Raw genomic sequence first — 20,975 nt, 5'->3', positions numbered from 1 at the left:
TAAAATCCCAGTCCCAAGTCTTCTCTCGCTCCCTATGAACACAGATGGCTTTTAAACCTCTGTAGGTGCCTTTCCTAATGCAAATACATTCACAGGTCCTTTTGAGTGTAATAGATTAAAAATGAAAAGAGAAGTTTGGAATGGAACTGCCAACCTGAATTTGCTGTTGTCAGTATATTGCATAGCAGCCTGGATGACAGATTCCTTTTATGACCACGTTTCAGTTGAAATTTTGTTTTACAATACAAAGCATGCAGGCTTGATTTCTTAGTAAATTTTTTTTCTTGCTTACCAGTTTCTGTAGCAGTATATCATCACATGCTTTCTTGGAAGGAACATTGCAACATGGAGTATTTGTTTGCAGTAGGTTATCAGAAATGTGGTTCAGTCAAAGCTTAAAAAAAGAAAAAGGAGAATAAATTACAAGTCTCGTGTGATACAATAACTTAACTCACTTTAGCACTTCGATTTTATATAAGGATGGCAGGGGGATAAATTAAAACTGCGCAGGTAGTCCTGCTCTTCCTAAGGCTTGACTTCAAGTGCTTTATTCTCCTGAGATAGTTCCTTCAACCCATCTTTTTTTGTGCATAGCATATGTAAGTATTTGTATAATAGCCTGCCTCTTCACTTACAAACAGTAGCTACGGTTTTGAAAATTTCAGGTGATAGGAGGAGAAGAGGCTTTTTAAAAGCCTGACATAAAAGTAATGCAGTGTAGGAGAATGGTAAATACAAAGAAAAGCAGCAGTATAAGAATATTGGCAGTCAAAGCCTGTAATGCATAACCTTTGGGCCAGCAGCTTGTCATGCACAGCCAGTCTGGCATTAGCATTGCCTCAAGGGAGGCCTTGGTTTGTTTGACCTTGAGAGTCTCACTCTTCGAATAAGCAGAAAATGGGGTAATACTGAGGTAATACCTTATCTCCTGAGGGATGTGCCATTTATTAGCAGTTTTTACATATTGCTATTTTGTTTATCATGGAAAATAGCCTTAGAAAGAGCTGGTGCCTCAGCTCCCTGAACACATTATGTGTTAAGGGACTGTGGGACCATCAAGTTAGGAGAAGCTGATCACAAAAACTAAGGAAGAGAGTATTGCATTAAAGGCACAGCTGATACTAAACTGAGCAGATCTTCTGCAAACATGCTGTAGTGAGGAGTGAGGGTAGATTGCCTCCCTGACATACCCCAGCTGCAAGAATCCTGGTGTCCTGCCCAGGCAGGTCAACATCACTGGACTGGTCACTCCAGCTCTGCCCCAAGGCCAGAGACTCTGAAGGGTTTTCTGGTTAAACAGTTCTCTGTCAGAAAGTGCCACTTCAATGAGACTGAAGTGTTGTGGTAGTTTGGTCTAGGCCTTCCTTGGTGACCAGTTTGTAACCAAGGAAGGGTCTAGATTTACCCAGTATTCCCTACGATTTTTACGTAAACCAGACTATAAGAAGAAAGGAAGGAAGGCCTTCGTTCTCTTTCCTTCTGGTGACTTGGAGGTGCAGGTTCCCTGCTGTTGAGTCTGCTGTGTTGGGGAGCGAGGCCTGGTAAGGCCTTGTCGACCTTGGGAGGCGGAGGTTGCCAGCGATGGTTCCGGAGCAACTCTCGGTTGTCCCAAGGAGAGTGGTGGGATATTTTCTTTGCTAACTCTTTAGTTACTAGATCTCGGGCTACTGATTGGGATATGTGTGTATATATATATATATATATATATAAAATTTTGGTTTTTTCCTTTTCCCTTCCCTTTCCCCTGTGAAATTGTATATATATTTTAATTGTATATAATTGTAATGTAAGTGTAAATATATTTATATATATCACTTTAGCTGTCTCTCTCTCTCATTACGGGTTTTCTTAGTTGTCTTTTCTCCCTCTTCAGTTGGCAGGGAGCCAACTTCAAACCATATCAAGTGTATAGTCAGTTTTGACATAATTCAACTTTGAAACAAGTTTTGGTTTGACTTTGAAAAAAAACCACTGTTTGTTTTGAAGGTGGCAAATAAAACATTTCATCTGTAATGCTTTGTTTTACCACTTTTGAATTATTTTTAATTCTATAGTGCTTTCTGGTTTCCAATTTTTTGTCTCAGTGTTGTATATATAACTAAATAAGACATGAAACAAAACCAGTGATAGCTTAAAAATAATATTTAACAGGAATTTTCACAAATTTGTCTTTAATTTTAAGGAGGAATCATTGTAATCATCTAGAACCTGATTCATGAATGGTGTGCTTCAGATTTTCTTTTGTACATTTCAGCTTTAACTCTGATGCTTGAAATAGGAATCTCTCTTAGTACAACACCTTCATACATCTGTACAGTCAGTGCTCAGTACTCCAGGGAAACATATATGAAAATTAAAGGAGCAGCATATGTAATCATAGAATCATAGAATCATAGAATAGATTGGGTTGGAAAAGACCTCCAAGATCATCAAGTCCAACCCCTGATCCAACTCCAATTACTATATCATGGCACTAAGGGCCACGTCCAATCTCTTTTTAAAAACCTCTAGGGATGGTGAATCCACCACCTCTCTGGGTAGGCCGTTCCAATGCCTGATAACCCTCTCTGTAAAGAATTTCTTCCTAACATCTAACCTAAACCTCCCCTGGCAGAGCTTGAGCCCATGTCCCCTTGTCCTATTGTTGGTTGCCTGGGAGAAGAGACCAACCCCCACCTGGCTATAACCTCCCTTCAGGTAGTTGAAGAGAGTGATGAGGTCGCCTCTAAGCCTTCTCTTCTCCAGACTGAACAATCCCAGCTCTCTCAGCCTCTCCTCATAGGACTTGTGCTCCAGTCCCTTCACCAGCCTCGTTGCTCTTCTCTGGACCCGCTCCAGCACCTCAATATCCTTCCTGAACTGAGGGGCCCAGAGCTGAACACAATACTCAAGGTGTGGCCTCACCAATGCAGAGTACAGGGGAAGGATCACTTCCCTGCTCCTGCTGGCCACACTGTTCTTGATCCAGGCCAGGATGCCATTGGCCTTCTTGGCCACCTGGGCACACTGCTGGCTCATGTTCAGCCTCCTGTCGATCAGAATTTTAAGTAGACATAAGGTGGGCAGGTACTCTGAAACTACAACAGCCCATTTATGCAGAAATGAAAATTTTGATAATGCAATGCAGCTGACTGGGTTAATACCACCATTAAGTGATGTTCTGAGTACATCGGTACGGTAATTTGCCATTAAGAAGCAAGCAATCTGTTTTCCTTACAGGAAAAAATTGAGTATGACAACACTAGTAAGGCACATTTAGAAAAGGCTTTTTCAAAGGAATCTGACAGCCATCCATTTTCCAATTAAAAGCTGAACTGACTGTCTGGTTTTCTTCGATTTGTATCAAAATCCCAGAAAAAAATGTACTTGTTTTCATCGTATACCCAAGTACTAGCATGTTTGGAGCATTTAAATTAACTCTGTGGATTATGAAGATTATACAAAATGGCAATCTGAAGCAATTATCCTTCCAGAACATGTGGTTAAATTTATAATCGTCCTCTGATGGTAAAGCATGTCCAAGTTCCTACCCTACTCCAGGGTACACAGAGTTTATCACCAGGTTCAGCGTTGCCTCAAATGGAAATCCTCCTGGCAGGGTGCTTTGCATCATGTGAGTTTTGCCATATGGGTCACTAGAGAAGAGATAAGTCAGGAGAAGTGATGTTTTAAACTGAACCTGAAATAAAGCTTGACATGGACATGGGAAAATTCTTGTATGCTTCCAAACTGGAAAGCCACTGGTGAAAGAAGAGCAGAAGTTATTGCCCTGGGACAGAAGTATCTGAACCACAGTGGTATAGCATTTACAAGTTTATATGACAATACACAATACAGCTTCCCAGACTCTTGATTATGATATAGGCAAATGATCAGGTTGTAAAATACAATTTATTCACAGTTTATTCAAATAGGAATAGGTGAATTGATGAGTTCATCTCTTCAAGTGTCCAAACCATGCTAAGTTATCTTTGGCCCTTCAATCATATGAAAAATACATGTCACATATTTGAAAATTGCTACACTCCTACTCCAGACCTGCACTTTCAAGGGAAAAGAAGGCAATAAAAAGAGCTCAAAAATGCATTTTTAAAAGGACAAATCTTTTCTTCATTTAAGTAGTGCATGGAGGGCAAATGTGAAGGCAATATCTGTCACCCATTCCAGTACTGATCCATTGATCTTTGCACAATTCAAATTGTAGCCCTCTAGATTAATCAGTGAAAGTCTTTTGATGTGGAAAAGTGCAAGGCAATTTTCAAGGTAGACTTGAGGTGGATGAACCATTCTCCAGACCTATGTTACAGTATAGAATAAAACAAAAAATTATATTTTAATGTAGGATAAACTGTCAGAGAAAAGTAGTGATTTCAGTGTAAGACCTTGTTATCTCATTACTACTCAGTAAAAGAATAAGCATGAGAGTATGTACACAGCAAAGTTTTTAAGTACTTTGTCATTGAAGTCATTCTTTAGATTTACCTACCAGTGAGCATTGTGGTGCACACAAAACTCTGGTCCCCTGGTTGCCTAGACTGGGAACCTGTGAAGCATGTTGCCTCTAACAGTGCTCAGCTCCCAAAGATTTCTTTTCTCTGGAAAAAAGGACTTTGGCGGGAGGGGGGGGGCAATTCTGAATCACACAGTTTCGTCGCCCCATGGTGGAATCATAGTGTGAACTCATATTCAGGAATTCAGAAGGCCATTTTCTCTCCTCTATCTAGATTTTGCTATTAATGTTTGAAGGACTAAATTAGGCAAATATCACTTGAAAATCTAGCTTAGAAGATGCCAGGATCGATGTTTAAAGCTACTTGTATCAGAAAAAAAATAATTGGAAGTATCACTAGTGAATTAAATTCACGGTTTTCAACTAGTTCTGACAGTTTTTGACAAAGTGCAGAAGAGATTTAACTTCCTTTAAATCTCAAGGAGTTTCCTTTAATTTTATACACTTGCCTTCATCTTGAGCAAGCTAACTTAGTTGAAATTTTCAGTGGAGGACACCAAATGATGGAAAAGCTATCATTTTCCTGGGTGCCTTCTTAATCACCACTGTTGTTCATATCTCATCTTTTCATGGTGTGTATGATTTTATTGCCCACATCAAGCTTCACTGTTCCTCATTTGTATGTTTTCTCCACTAGACATTTGATACCTACTTTGAGATTATGGATTAAAATCATTCAGTAATGATGGGCTTTGTTCTGATCCCTGTGAGCATCTAATAGGCATGCTTATACACCACAAGTAGTTTAGGTGACCTTGTTGTTTATCATATTCTTTCAGTGAAACATAAGTTTTGTTTCTGCTTTCAAATTTCATTGTGATGTTGGTTTGGAAAAGCAATATACTTTCTTTTTGCTCTAGCAGTTCAAGGTGTTTTCAAACCTTTGTATAAAAACATACTGTTTGACATAGATGTTTATTATTCATTTCTACTCTTAAAATATTTAAACTGCAGTTCTGAAATGACACTACTCAGAAATATTACATCTAGGATAATAGCTATTTCCAAGCACTGAACCAAAAAAGTTTGTAATTGGTGTTTGCATTAGAGTTACCCTCCTATTAAGTGCATGTAAAACTAGTAATAACAGAAAAAAAGATTGGGCTTGTTTATAATTTTTTAATCAAGAGGTCTATTAACCTGTTCTATCCAAGACTTCCCAAATAAGGCTTAAACACATTCACAAAGTGTGAGTAGACATTTATACCAACTCCAGTTCAGAAGAGTACCATAACAATGTCTTGAAATGTCTAACATTACTAACAGTAGGTTTTGAAAATGCTAAAAAAATTTGATCTCCTGATGTTGAATTGTGTTCTTCAAGAGCTGAATTTCAATGCTTGGTTCCTGTTTGTCAAAACTGCTCAGATTTGCCATTCCTCTGAGAAGCGTACTCCCACACACTAGCAGCCTTGGGTGTCATGGTCATTTGGGTGCCAGACAATCTTTGGATGGTGTGACTTGGATATGTCTTAAGTATATTGACAAAATAATAAGCCTAAATTTCAACAGAAGAGGGTTTGGATTGAAAAGGATTTCATGTGCAGTCAAGAGGTAAAAATGCTGGGAAATAAGCTACTAGCCATATTGTCACAGCTGCACAATAATGCAATATTGATTTTAAACTTAAGTAGTTTTGACATATAGGACAGTCATGAAGAAAACCTGTCTCTGCCTGGTAGACCTAATTCAGGTAAAACTGGATTCAATGCAAATCTTTGAATCAAACTGATAAAGAGTTTTGGAAGTCAGATATGCTACCCACAGCACATGCAGTAATGCTCATTTTTCGGTGTTAGAACAGAAAATGCATGAATAATAGAAATACTAATTTCTGAATGTTTTATGTACTTGAAATCATAAATCCTCTGCAGACTTTGAACAATTGTCTCAAGCGTCTCTTTGTCAGAGAGCAGCAGAAGTGGGCTGCTTCATGGGAGAAGTTGATTTGGGAGCTGAGGGTGACAGCCACATTAGCCGGGCAGTCACCTCACCACCAAGGTGCAGTCGCCCATGGCACTCAAATAAGAAGAGCAGAGCAAGTGCTGTGTCCATAACCAGAGTCTACCACAGCCCAGAAATTGCAAACTTTCAGAAACCTGGAAACTTTCAGAGGTCCTTACCGGCCCATGCTCACTATGCTATTAAGCAAATGCAATAAGTCAAATTATTTTCTGATATCCCTCTGTTGGTAGGTTTTGAACACTGAATTATTCCACTGGAGGAAGTTGTCCTCGAACAGATATTACAAAAGTGAAGATCATTTTGATAACCTGTCCAGCTAGGTTTCAGTGAAGAAAAAACAACTATAAACAAATTATGTTGATGTGCTGTTTAGCAAAAGCTATACATCTCAACTTTGCAGCATCCACAGACCTGATTTTTCTCCTTGGTGTTCTGATTAAAGGATTTTACAAAAACATTGCTTTGGAGCTGTCTGTTCTTAACAAGCTGTTTTGGCAATACACAACAAATAGCTGCAAAAAGATGGAAAGGCAACAGCATCTTAGGGCACTCTGTTCTGCCACTCCATTAGCCTCCTGCACCTTGATTAGCCACTGGCTTTTTACTCATCAATCACTCATATAGTCAACAGATGCCTTAGTCTTCCAGCATAGTTTACTTTGAATTCTGACATGAGAGGTACAGTTGAATACTGCAGAAAACTGCTCTAATGAGTCCAGCAAAATGACTATCAATAATTTTTTGGTTTTAGTCAGCGCTAACATTTAAATACCATTGCAAAATGTGAGTTACATCTGGTCTTTGGTGTGAAGCTAGCTCAAGTGTCACACTTTTGGGAACATATGTAAAAAATAAATCTTGTAATGCACTTTTGTGTAACAATCTGTCTTAGCCTGGGTTGCACATTCTCATATGCTTCTGCAACTCAGCTTCAGAACTCTACTCATCTCATGTTATTTGTCATAGAGAGCTGATTGGTATGTGGTTATGTTTCATTCTGTTTAACATATGAAAATATTTCTGTCTTAACAGTTACTGGTGTTAAACACATGTGTTCATCCCAGGGATGCAACTCATTAATTACTAACAAAGATCCAGGTTATCATTTGTCTGCCATTTGCAGTTTTTGAAATAATTCCTGTGATGTAAGAGATGGAGCACAGATAGTCTGGAGTCAGGTTGGTGAGAAATGTGTTCCTCATCAGGATTAAGAAAAAGATTCAGCAGTCCTACAATCTAGAGTGAAGACCCTTCAGCAGGACCAGCTGAACAAGTTACAAGCTGACCAGTTTGCAATCAGCTTGCAACAAATCTTTACAGGACTGGCCACTGTGCCTTTCAGAGATGGAAAAAGAGATGTGAATAAAGACAGAAAACCCACTGTTAGGAGTGATGGCAGTTCCTCAGCATGACTAAGCACACAGGGAGATGCTGATGGACTTGACAAGAGGAATGTGTTTGTTGAATGGCTGGACTCCCTAGAAGACAGAATTCTGCAATTCTTTTTCTATAACTGTTCATTCTTGCAAATGATGGGCACAATGATGGGCAATTCTGCTGCCATCATTACCTGTGTGACCATCATTCGTGGGTTACTAATATGCCTTCTGCCTTTGATGGATCCTAATGAGACCAGGACTTAATTGTATGCCCACCTCTAAGGACTCCTTTTTGGTGAACACTTCTAGTGAAAAAAGTTGCAAACTTCTGAAGTCTGAGCATTTTTTGAAGTTAATACACTTGACCTAACTTTGGGGTTTTTCTAGTTTGGAGAGAGGGAGTCTGAGGGGCAACCTCATCTCGCTTCTTAGCTTCCTGAGGAGGGGAAGTGGAGAGGGAGGTGCTGAGCTCTTCTCCCTATTATCCAGTCATAGGATGTGTGGGAAGGATTCAAAGCTGCAGCAGGGGAGGTTCAGACTGGACATTAGGAAACATTTCTTTACTGAGACGTGGTCAAACACTGGAACAGCCTTCCTGAAGGGGTTGTCAATGCCCAAGCCTGCCAGTGTTTAAGAGGCTTTAAGAGACAATGCCCTTAATGCCCTAATGCTTTAACTTTTGGTCAACCCTGAAGTGTTCAGGCAGTCTTTTGTAGGTCCATTCCAACTGAAATATCCTTCCTGTCCTGTCCTGTCCTGTCCTGTCCTTTCCTCTTCTCTTCTCTCCTCTTCTCTCCTCTCCTCTTCTTGTTGGACCTTGTTCAGTTGCCTGTTGGTGTTCCCTGGTCCACCTTGTACCACTGCAGCTGTGGACCTGGGTGGAGGAACCCTGTTTCCTGTCCACCGAGGTGGGGACACAGCATGGCCAGACACTCTGTCCTTTTCTGCCTCCAAGAAACACTAGGGAAAGGAAAAGGGTAGATGTGGTAAACTCTTCTGGCAATGGCAACTCCATTTTAGGGGCAATTCAGTAGCAGGGGCATGTTTGCAAAGATGTGTTATGCAGACATGAGCAATAAAGTCATTGCTGCATAGTGGTGATGGATCTACTGTTTCTCACGTGGCCACTGATTCAATGCATTTAAAATATTTTCCAGGAATGTGATATATTCTGGGCAGGAAAGGCTGGCAGGGAATTTACATTTTAAAAATTAAATTGGATAATTTTTTCTCTATAATCTAACAATTTTATATAGTTTATTAATGATAATCTGATCAAAAGGTATGACATTTACTATTGAAACTGTTCACTGTATTCCAGTCTGAATTTGATTTACTTCAAATTCAAGCCATTTTACATTGTTATGCTTTTAACTGCCAGATTAAAGAGTCCACTAATGTATTTGTGTACTCTGCTAGAAAAGCAGCTAGAGAACCAATTTGAAGATCAAAGAGGATTAGACAGATACAGTTGCTTAATTCAACCATTTGAGTTTGTTTATCATGAAAACATATATTGCTTTGGTCTAGACACTGCAGTTTTAATCACTGTTGATTTTCAGCTCTTAGAATTAAACTTGATCAGGATTTTCCATTATAGGACATTATTTCTTATTTAGAATAAACTCAAGATCAGCAGTGCTATGACTAAATTTTGCAGGAAGCATCACTTGGTTTCCTTTCAGAGAACAAAACAACCTCTAGGCTGTAAGAATTTTTCTTACACAGAAAAGATAATTGCTTACAAATAATGCTTCAGGGAGCCTGTGAAGACTTGTAGCATGAAGCTGCAATCTTTATGCTAAAAAAATCACTTCTTATTCCTGCAGTAGCTTAATAGCAGCATGTCAGATAACATTGTCAGAGCTTATAACTGGCACTGTTACCTTTCGACCCCAATGAGCATGCCAATGAGGTAATGCATGCTCACAAAAATGAAATGATGGGGAAAAATATCCAAAACTATCAAATCAGTCTGGGTAATTTCAGAAGTTTGGTTAGGTAATTGGATGAATTGTTATTTGTGCCCCATTCCCTACTCTTGAGTGTGTTAAAGTGCACTGCCTTTTATTGCATGGAAATGAATACTTCCCTAATTTCTGGTGGCCATAACAAGGATAGCTGACACAATCACAGAAAACATCAAAGGTCTCTGACTTGCTCTGCTGCAACCCAGATGGTAAGAGGCTGAAATACAGTCTCTTGGTATTGATGGGCAAAGGGAACCCCATGGCATTTGTATGCACCCAACTATGGTTACAGAACAAGCCAGACTAAGGCACATGAAATAATCATGGTCCTATATTGGTGCAGTCTTAAAAACATCAAACATCACAAGAGCAGTGTAAAACATAATGTACCACAACCCCAAATTACTTTTTTGAAAGCCTGAATGTTAAATCCACAGTTTTAACAAGTAGTTACGTCCAAGCAGTAATCAAAGCCAGATTTCCCATTATGGAAGATATCAGCACAGTGTGCTGGGTTGTAAATATGGCCTCCTAAGGTAAAATTGGATAATGTCTTTTCTAATCTGCTATCACAGCTTCAGAGGCTGCTCTGACCTGCCAAAGTCAGCTGCAATGCATGTGCTTGTCCAACATGGCCATGGGGTGGTCACTGTACTGTGCTTAGATAGTCCTACAAGCAGCATGGTGCAAGCTGTTCTGCCAACTGCACGATGTCAGGTGTACCACTTAAAACCTTGTTGCAGAGGCTTGCAGGCCCCTGCAAGTCTGAGGAGGGCTGACTTGAGAGTATCTGACAATACTGTCCACAGCTGCCATTTGGACTTGTAATTCAATGTTTATAATTTTCCCTGGAGCATCCTTTTCAGGACCCACATAATGATATGGGATTCTGCACTGCAGAGGCTGAGTATAGTGAGATTTAAGGGTATCTTCTCACACTCCTCTGTGCTATATCTTCTGGTAACATCATGTAGCAGACCTCCAAGGACTTTTGTATGTCTGACTTTGAACCAACCAAGGATTAAATATCTTAGCTCTGCTGACTTTGAACCACCCAAGGATTAAATATCTTAGCCAAGGGAGTCCCTGCTGGGTCCCACAGGCTGCAGTTGCCGTAAACTCCCTTTTAAGCAGCTGATTTACAGCCCAGCTCCCTGGACATCTTTGCATAGAGGAGCTTCCTTCTTCTTCCCCCTCCCTGTGTCTCTGGAACTTCTTGGAGTCCTTATGAAAACAGGCTGGCAATGATCCTTGTTTTGAGAAACATGCAAAGGCTTTCACAGCAGCTTCCTTTGCAAAGGTAAAAATGAAAGAGGAATTATCAGGAAAACAAAGGCACAACTGGTGCTATATTTGGCAAGATAAGTGATGAATAGTAAGGGCTTCTTAAGGTAATCGGTCAGAAAAGGAAGAAAAAAAGGGGATCTGATAACAATTGTCATGGAGAAGACTGATGTTCTCAACAACTTTTTGGCCTCAGTTTTCACTGGTAATTGCTCTGCCCACATCTTTCATATCCCTGAATCTCCAAAAAGAAAAAAACTAACTGCATATTCAACTGAAGTGTAGCCCAAGCAATTAAAAAAGCCTTTTTGATCAGGTGGATCAGAGATGATTAAAGTTGGAAAGCAGAAGAACATAAGATTAAAATGATTTTAGTAGTAGTTTCAGCAACTTCCTACAAGAGGTTTTTCCTCCAGGCATCTAAATAGCAACAGGCATTCCCAGAAGCACCTTGCTTCTCAGCATGCATAAATCATCAAAACACGCAATGAGAAGGAAAGAAAGAAAGCAAAAAAGAAGAGGGAGCAGGTAAGGAACAAACCTCAAAACCAACTTCCTCTGCTTGAACCCCCAACCCAAAAGAACAGAAAAGACCTCAGGGCAAAAGAAGCCAAGTGAGTCCTAGGAAGTTGAATAACCATATGGGAAATCTTCTAGCAAAACAGTTCTGCTTGTTTCAGGAGAAGTCATTTCTTCCTGCAGTGCTTCAAGAACAGAAGAAAAAGCTTTTGGTAAATGACAGTTCATCATCTGTCTCTTCAGTTTCCAGATGTGGAAAAAGTTGTCATTTTCATCTTCCCCATGAGCAATACTCAAGGCTACTAGGAGGGCAAGGAGGAGAAGGGGGAAAGTTAGGTAACACAAATAAAAGTTTCAAAACTTAAATCATCATGATGTCCCTTTGCTACTGAAAACTTCAGACAAAGGAAGTAAGAGAAGTCTTCTAGCAACATCCTCTGTTCATAACTATATAGGTGCAAACACGGAACACAGCAGAATGGGCAAGGCAATAGCTCATCAGCAGAGTTTGCATATGGAGAGCCCTTCCTTTTTTTCTGTAACATGAATTTTTGTTGCCTAAGTTACTGTTGTTTTCAGGTGAAATAACAAGTCCACATGATCTGGATGGCTGATCACATGGCACATATTTCGAACTTGCAGCAGTACTTTACAGCTCCCATAAATTCAGTACACACCTTGAATAAATAAAAATTACAAAACCTGAAAAAAATATTTTCAGAACCATTCAGCAAAGAGAAAAACCATCTGAATTCAAACAAAAGAATCACAACAGAAGTTCATACAGCTCTGCCAGGGAGAGCACTGCATCATTTTCCCTGCTCTCTGATCTAACTCATGTGTTGGTCTGCCAGTCTGTCTTCTAGAGTGAGCTGTGCTGCCTTGTTACCATGTCTCCAGGAATTTGCCACAGCAGGATTTCAATAAGATTACTAGGAGAAGATCCATTTTTATCCTTGAGAAAATATCTTCTGTTGTTCACCAGCTGCAAAATTTTCATCATTAAGTTAGATCAACAGCAGAAGGAGATTATTTCTTGCCTATGTAAGAAATGTACTCCTGTACCCTGATTATGCTTTTAACTCATGGCAGGAAAGGTAATTTTTTCTCTTAAATGACCTTAATACTGAAACTTGTCTAGATTCTCTTTTTGGGATAGCAATGTAGCCATCCTTAAGGGTTGAAGACCACATACCAGCTCCTTGTTCACTCTCAAGTCAGTTGAAAAACAGTCAGACCCTTGTGTTTGTCAAGGTGTGAGACTAGTGTTAGTCAGGGAAAATGAGCTCTTCTTCCTTTATCTGGGCCTGTGAGGGCAGTTTTGTTTCTGGACCAACGTGGACCAATTGTAAGGGTTAATATCTCTCAGTTGTGCTCAGACTCCTCCTGAGACTCTGCAGGAGTGTGGACCCATTAGGGCAGAATAATCCTAAATGATTGCCGCCCCTTCTTCTCAAAACTGAATAGCTCCAAAAGCATTAATTCATCTTTGAAGACTGCAAAAATCTGCCTGACCTTGGAGCAAATGCCTCTGTACTGGATGGATGGGAAAGGTAAATTTAGTCCCCAAGTCTCTTTGCAGTTCTGACTCTTTTACCTTATTGCATGTTTCTGCCTTCCTTAAAGCTAATAATCTCAAAACAGCATAAGGGCATATGAAATTTAGAATGTAATTTGTAAATAGTTGCAATCATTATTAAATATGCTGAACAAAAAGTATTTAAATGGAACTCTTTCAGGTAGATCAGAGACCAACAGAGAACTGCAAACTTACACAGCCAGCTGGCCGTGCTTGCCAGGAAGGAAAAACAGCGACTGAGAAGTATTTTTCAGACAGCATCCTCATTACAAAATTCTATGTGAAGACCTTGGAGATAGATCTCTTTTGGCTGCTTTTTACCTATGTTCATTTTGGCTATGTGAGCAGGAGGGAAATCTCAAGGAACAAGGAGCCACCTCAGCACCCATTGTACAGGGGCACAGTCTTGTTTCAGGATCTTAGTCTAGTTTTACACCATTTATAGTATCACTCTGTTTATAATTCCACTGGCAATATTGCAGGATGAAATAAAGAATTAACTGGGATTATTCCTGATTTATACCAGACGATGTCAGAGCAAGCTCTCTAACTGCTTATTATAATGCACGCTAATTGTAATTTTTTAATACTACTTAATGCTCTGAAATCTTTGTTTGCAGGGACTGACACAGACCAAAGCTATAGGGTGATAAGTACTTTCCATAGACAAAGTCCTTAACAAACTTCTGAAACCTCTCCAGCTTTGGCAGGGTGTCCAGCTTGTTTGGAGAAGAGTCCTTTTTTTACATTGTTTTTATTTTTGGCTGTTTGCTTTGGTAATTTCAAGTCTTCTTTAATATTAATTTATTAGTAATATTAACATTATTAATCATATCACTATTATTATATTAGCAATTTTTCTTTTCAGTCTTCATGTCTGGGTTTCCTCTGCTGATCAGAAGGCATCTGTAATGTGAAGTGAGGTTCTGCCCAGCATCAATACTTCCAGGTAAAAATAAAAGCTGGTGACATCTGTTCATCACTACCTGCTGTGTGCTAAACGCCTTTCTGACCTTACTGGGCAAACACTCATTTTTATTGCGCTCCTTCTGGAGTCATTGACTGACCAATTTTGTGAGAGCTAAGCAGCATCCTGCTTAGTATCTATACTGTCTTCAGTTGGGTTCTCAGTGCTGTACAGCTCAGGCTGTACCCCCTTTGAAGAATAAGGATTAAGACAACTTCTAGTAGTTTGCTCTGAACATATTAGCATTTTTATTACACAAATGAAGTGGTTATTTTGGTTTGTTTTGGTTTGGGGTTTTTTTTGCTACAGAAGGGTTTCACTAACACTGAGTCAATATAATGTACACTCATTTTTAGAATTAGATGAGATAAAATGGAAGGTCTGGGTCACAGAAAGTCCTAAGAAGGGCTTGATAACAGCACTTCAAAGGGAGAAAAGTTTTCTCTTCGGAAGGGGAAATTTTTAAAATATGTCTGACCTTTAAGTATCTTCGAACAATATTACTATGCATAATCTGTCATTCTTTACCCTTTATGCTTCCGACGGGATATTTTTTGACAGAATGTATCCCTTTTTCAGTGCAATCTACATTTTCAAAGTTCAGTGGCACATTAACATTTACAGAAAGTTTAATCCAAGTTTGAATGCCAGAATCACTGTGGGATTAATTAATTAATATTTTGAAAGCACTTGGTAGAAGAAAAGTGCAAAAGAAAAATATGCTTTCCTATTTCTGATGAAAATTAAATTTCCATTGTGCAGATTTTCAATTTAACTTAGTGCCAAAAGGTCCCAATACAGGACTCAGTTTAGTCCTGTTTTTGCATTCAGACTTTGTTCAGTAGAGTGCTCAAACACATCTGTAGGCTGTCCTGAGTTAGGACTATACTAGGCAAAGAGAACAGCATGCAGAAATTCTCCTCCTGGACCAGTAAAGCCAATAGCTAAAGAACAAGAGATATTGAACTTTCATTATGAAACTTTCATAAATGCATTGTCTTGTCGCTTAGTACCCCGCTACTGATTGAAGAATGGAACCAAGTCATCTCTGAGGCTCTTTCCACACAGTCCTCCAGGACAGGACAGGCCAAGCAAGAAAACACAGGTTGGGTTTATCAAACAGCAGCAGATTCTCACTGGCGGGACCCCATAATGGAGCATGACTCCAGAAGACATTAGACTGAGTTTAGCCCTGGTACTCGGATCAGTTAAGAAATACAATCTTATTTGGTTTGGTTTGGTTTGGTTTGGTTTGGTTTGGTTTGGTATGGTTTGATTTAGTTTTCACCCCAAAAGATTCAGCCATTAGTTTATGAATAAACTTTTCATTTGATAGTACGTTTTTCAATTCTGTTGCACAATGAGTCAGATCTGGACTAAATCAAAAGCATGGAATTAAGATTTGCAGTATCTTAATGTGAGAGCCTAAAGAAAGACTATGTCCCACATAATCACTGCAGACAGCTCTGAAAGCCTTCAGAAGGCAATTTAGACCTATTAACTAAGTAGCTACCTGTCTTTGCTGACTGTGTGGTAAATTCAGCTTCCCACTGCTGATACAGAGCCAAGGAAGCCCTCCAAAGCAGTCAGAAGCAAATGTCATCTCCAAATGAAGATACTCACCCAAGATAAGGGTGGTCCAAGATCTGAGATGTTGTTTTCTAGGAAATGGTTGTGCATTACTAGTAAAAATAAAGTCATGGTCCTGGGAACAAGTTCCTTCAGGTTTGCTCCTTCCTAAGTGGGTGAGCTTGCTATAGGTGCAGTCAGCCAGCCTCCTGTGTCCTGTGCTGTCACCCTGCTGCAGTAGAAGAGGAGCAGAGGGCATTAAGGATGAGGTTATTATGAAAAAGGGAGGTACCGTGACAACATTCTGGGTTGAAATCAGTGCAGTGCTATGAAGTTAAGGTGTCTAAGTTCTCTATGCTCCCTGGGAAGTCATGTGGAATTTATATAAGGGGGGGATTTAGTCACCCTAGTTCTGGATATTTTTAAGCAAATACATGTATTAACTTCATGGGTATCTCAGACACCAGGGTTAAATGAGTGAGTTCCTTATGTTCCTGGAGAGCTAGCTGGTGCTATTAAATAGGATTGTGTTGGAGAGCTCCCAAAACAAGGTAATGCTTTTGGAATTTTCTAGGAAGGTACAAACTCATGTTTTGAATTTGGTGTTTGGTACATCTGCATTACCATTCAGGCTAGTTATTGTTTATCCTGCTTCATCCCCACTATAAGTTTGATTCTTCCATGTCTTCCTTTTGGTACAATAATAGTTCTTACTGTCTGATTAAGTTGCATGAAATAATCTTCTCTGAGGTGGAGCACATAATTTTCTGATGAATTTTGTACTAATGAGAAGGAAATGAAGAGAAGGAGCATTGAAACACATGGCTAAAAGTTTTGATAGTGGACGTGCCAAATGGTAGAAACACAGGGGATAATCAGTTCCATAATATCAAGTGGATAAGCACTAAATGAAACTCAAAAGCTGTTCTATTGGCCAAATAGGCATTACATGTGCTTCTGTCTCCAGAGTAAAAGAAGCTTTCTGCATGAAATAAACTAAGTTAGAGGAAAGTTAGTAAGAAAAAAAATACCTGGAAGGAACGACAGTCCCATTTTTTCCTTGGCTAGTTTGGATGGGCTGATGAAAATTTCTTCTCAAAGCCCTGATGATGGCAGGGAGGGACCAACCTGCATTAGGGAAGGGAACAAAGCCCTCAAAGTGAGGATTAACAGAACAGAAATGTATACTCTTTGTGTTTAAAGCTCTTGTCCTAAATAGTTGTCCTTTGCCTTTGGTGTCTGGTTTGTTAGCTCTATGAGAGCAGAGGACCAACACCTACACCATATTTACTAGGGGATAATGGACAGGAGGAACCATAAGTGCCCAAGATCAGGAGAAGAGCACAGGATCCATCCCAGAGGGGTCAGAGCTGGAGGAGATACACTTGTGCTGAGTGGCTTCAGAAAGCTTTAGAAGGAAGATATTGCTGTTTCCATTTTAACTTGACTTGTGAAAAGAGCTCTTGAATCTATTGAATGAAGCATAAAAAGATGTGGTGACTGGAAACTGAAATTCAGGCTATAAATAAAGTGCTTTTTTTCAGAGGGAGGGTAGCCGTTGATCACACAGGTCCCTGATATGCCTGGTGCAGTCTCCACCACTGATGCAACGGTCTGTTGGGAAGCTGTGAAGTGAATTCAGAGAAGGTCTCTCTTCTGCAGGGTGTCACACTAAATAATTTGTTCTTTTATTAGCTAGAACTTCAATTTCCATTTCCCAAAATCTTGACAAGAGATTGTTAGTAATGCCTCCCTCAGGTCTCCTCTTTGCAATTTCCTTCCGTTGCTGTTCACAAACCATTTGAAGAGTCGCCTGGACGATAAACTCTGTGGTGGAGGCTTTTGAATATTCCCTCAGAGGTTTTTTAATCTTTCTCTGTATAAATCTCAGTATTTTTTTTTTATAAAATGACTGTCCTAGATTCTTAATTACCTTGGAATTCCTCAGCATTTACTTTTAAGTTCCAGGCAGTTCATAAGTGTTCAGTATTAGAAAGTGTTTCATCCTTCAATATCTGGCAACAAAAACGAGCTACTAGAGAAACTTTCAGTTTAGCTTTTGACTTTCTTTTCCTTCTCTTTAGTCACTACCTCTAAGGAACTCTTCCAGAAAATATGTTTCTTACTGCAGTAATAAAAGAAGTAAAACACTGCTGCAACTTAATAGTTGCCAATAAGGAATGAGTGTTTCAATGTGTTCTTCACACTCTGGTATGGTTCTTAACCTTTAGAAAAATCAACCTACCTGCAATTATGCATAGCAAATCATATAAGCCTGAAGGACTAGACTAATAACTTGCCTACCAAGGATCTCCAAAGGGATCTGTATTCTTGCTCTCAGTCTCTGATGCGGTACATTAAGAACTGAATTCCTTACAGCTATCAGTCCACCATTAGGTTTTCATTCATGCTGGTAATCTCCCTGAAATAGAAAATGTGAAAGTTAAAAAAAAGAGGGAGAAAGAAAGACTAAATCTTTTATGACATAGTAAGTAAGCATGACTACTGCAGTTTTTACCAGTGCCTCATGCATTGCAATGCATTGAAATAACCACTAAAAACTGAGTTTATCAGAAGACACTGCATAAAATTAATAAAGAAGAGACTCAAGAGCTTGTGAAGATATTCTTTCAAGAGGATGTTTGGGGAACTGAGTTTGAAATTTGTGGCTACATTTTGCATTTGCATTTATGATATAAATATATTGTCAACTTAGTGCTTCTGGATTTTTTTGTCCATCAAAGCTAAATTTAAGCATTCTGCTTGTTGAAATAACAGTAGCATCTTATATGCAGTGCAAGATGCCAGAACTGGAGCCTTTTGCAGACTGCACATGCTGAACCTCACTATGGCCTGTTCACACCATTGCAATACAGTGGATTACACAGGAGAAACTGCCTTGCTACCCAGCCTGCCAGTGGCTAAATTCCTTTGCAAAAGGAGTTATCTGTAGTTCTATTAAAAAAACCCACAAACAGTTCTAACAAAAAACATGAGTATGACAAAGATTTCCCTAGTTTAGGTCTTCAATTTTTTTTTTTTTTTTAATTTTTGAATATTGCATACAAAAGAATAGAAGGGAAAGAATTCATTATAAACAATATTTGAGATTGTCAGACTAAAAAATATATCATACAGGATAAGTCTATATGTTATTTGTCAATCATGTTGTGATTCTCCAAGCTGCAGCTAAAATGGCTGGCTTGGAGGTTGTCTTGTGGATTTTGAAAGACAAAGCAGATTATCAACTCAGCAGAAAAAATCTTTTTCAAGGGAGGAAAAACACTGTGTTTGTTTAGAGTTAAGCAAAGCAGAAACATCCATCCTTACTTCTGAGACAGCTTAGATTTACTTGTGAAAGGTACATTTTGAGAAAAATAAGAACAAGCAGAATGTGAATAGACTAAATATTCAGGTATTTCTGACCAAGAAGAAAAGCTGGTTAACCTATGCCTTCATCTCACTTCCTATCTGCTCTCATAGGATCAGACTGCAACCATCTTTGGAAGTTGCCAAGGACAAGCATTCTGTCAGGTTTTGATAAAATAAGAGAAGATTGAGATGAAGCCGTCTGACACATAGCATATATCACTATATTTCTTCTGAGTCACATTGGACATCTTCAGATCTGCAAAAGAAGACTGTGCAAGAATATTCACACCTGAAAATATGAAACAATTATTTATTGGCAAACAAACACAAAAAATATCTGGGATTCAAGAACCCTGGTGATACTCACCATTCCACAAGGCATCCCAGAACCTTTGCTGGTAGGGCAGGAGTTGAAGGGTTGGCCTCTACAGCTGCTGGGCTCAGTCCTCAACAGTGCTGCCTTGCCATCTCTCATTGACACAAAACCTCTCAACACTGATGACCAGGCATTTCAGTACAGTGATCCAGCTGGACAAGTCCCGTGATCGAGGGAGGTTGCAAAGGGGCATACAGAGGGAGGGGTTACCTAGGGAGCGTGGAATAGCAGTGAGATGGCTACAGAACTGCGGTCCTCAGCTCCTCTCCCTGTTCTTTTCTCTGGATAAATTCACATGTAGCATACCTTGCAGAGGCAACTCTTTGAACTTTACTATTACATTATTAAAATTCATGTTTTCTGGTTATGACATAACTGCGGTATTATAGCAAGCATTAAAATGTTTATTTAAATGTAACAATCCTTGCAGTATCTGGTTTCCCAAACTATGAGATCAGAAGCATACCGAACCTGAAAAACAGAGCAGGAGAAGTGTTAGAGTTATATATAACCATATCAGTTCTGATAACGGGAGGCAAACCTCCTTCCCCTCACTAGATTGGTTGCACTTTCATACTCTTCAGACATTTTATGAAGAGGTGGAGCTCTCACTTGCTCTCACTTGGGACCCAACAGTAAAAAACATAGCCTCCTACAAAGTGCTACATTCCATTACCAGAGCTTTTCCCACTGTAGCTCCCTAAGACACCATATTGTGGTAGTTGGTACATCAAATGAGGCTGCCAGAAATTAGTCTCAAATCAAAAAAGAGACTCTTCTTGCAGGTGGTGTTGCAGATGAGGGGCAGAATTCCTCACCACAAGTCATGGATGGTAAAATCTTACATGGCTTCAAGGAGAGGCTTGAGAATTTCACAGAAGAGAAATGCACCAGGAGTTGCTAATTTCATGGAAACAACTCCCAGTTCAGGAGGTGCCTGAAGGGCAGATGGTAATGGGTTAGGAGAATCATCAGAAAAATACCATATGTATTTGTTCTAATCCCATACAGTGCCCCAAGCTTTTTGACCACTACTGGAAAGCAGATGATTTGACCCACTGTAGATATTCTTATGTAAGATAAGCAAAAACATGTGTACATGTACATGTGATTAATGGCAAAATGTGAATTGTATGGTTACATATGCTCTACTTTTCTTTCACATGAACTTTTTAAAAATGGTAGAATAAATTAGACTCCAAAGGAAACATTTATACAAAGCATAGAATAGGAGGTGTAGACCATTAAGATGTTCAAGTTTTTGGTCTCTGTGCCTATTGTCAAGATTTGAAATGGCTTTTTCTACACCTTTTTATGCCAGGCCAGCACTGTAGTCTCTCTTTGTGCTCTTATTAAAGTCAGCTTCTTCTTTAATTGTAGATAAAGTTGATGCCCAATCTGATTCAGTTCAAGCAGCACAGATAAAAGCTGTCAAAAGTCTCAGATCTGGGCCTGTCATTCTGAGGCAGCTCTGATGTGGTTTTT

The 20,975-nt window shown here is 39.4% G+C and overlaps 1 long non-coding RNA gene across 1 annotated transcript; it reads right to left on the bottom strand.

Annotated features, from left to right (window-relative positions):
- Positions 1-298: 298 nt before the first annotated feature.
- On the bottom strand, positions 299-19,642 carry LOC113942941. The gene is made up of 3 exons (XR_003526123.1): positions 19,482-19,642; positions 18,047-18,164; positions 299-394 (listed from the first exon to the last, which is right to left on the bottom strand). It is a non-coding gene; the product is annotated as an uncharacterized LOC113942941 (long non-coding RNA).
- Positions 19,643-20,975: the final 1,333 nt, after the last annotated feature.

This window comes from Corapipo altera, unplaced genomic scaffold (assembly GCF_003945725.1).
Source record: "Corapipo altera isolate COAL_440 unplaced genomic scaffold, ASM394572v1 0, whole genome shotgun sequence".
Taxonomy (NCBI): Eukaryota; Metazoa; Chordata; class Aves; order Passeriformes; family Pipridae; genus Corapipo; species Corapipo altera.
This window is presented reverse-complemented; position numbering and strand designations above follow the sequence as displayed.